We start from the raw sequence: 645 nt of genomic DNA on the forward strand, positions 1-645 counted from the left end.
AATGATGATAGAAGAAAAGAAAGAAGAAAACGAGTGCACATCATCGACGCCCTGAGGTATGAAAGCAACGGGTATAAAGTTATTTTCGTCCGATAGATATGCATGTACAGAGTTAGCCGCGTCGCCGTCGAGATCCAGCCCATAATACGATCAGGGAGAGAGTAGACGCGAAGAAAGGAGCGAAGGAGTAGGAGCAAAGAAGTAAATAAATTACCATACCGACGGTATGGCGAACGCGAACATTTAGACTGATCACACTACTGAAGAACGTCTAAAACTTTGCTTTTATTATGCTGTAATACTATTGACACAATGACCCTCATGCTAATATGACGCTTGATGATTTCGTTATGCAATGATGATAGAAGAAAAGAAAGAAGAAAACGAGTGCACATCATCGACGCCCTGAGGTATGAAAGCAACGGGTATAAAGTTATTTTCGTCCGATAGATATGCATGTACAGAGTTAGCCGCGTCGCCGTCGAGATCCAGCCCATAATACGATCAGGGAGAGAGTAGACGCGAAGAAAGGAGCGAAGGAGTAGGAGCAAAGAAGTAAATAAATTACCATACCGACGGTATGGCGAACGCGAACATTTAGACTGATCACACTACTGAAGAACGTCTAAAACTTTGCTTTTATTA

Source organism: Coniophora puteana (genome assembly GCF_000271625.1).
Source record: "Coniophora puteana RWD-64-598 SS2 unplaced genomic scaffold CONPUscaffold_18, whole genome shotgun sequence".
Taxonomy (NCBI): Eukaryota; Fungi; Basidiomycota; class Agaricomycetes; order Boletales; family Coniophoraceae; genus Coniophora; species Coniophora puteana.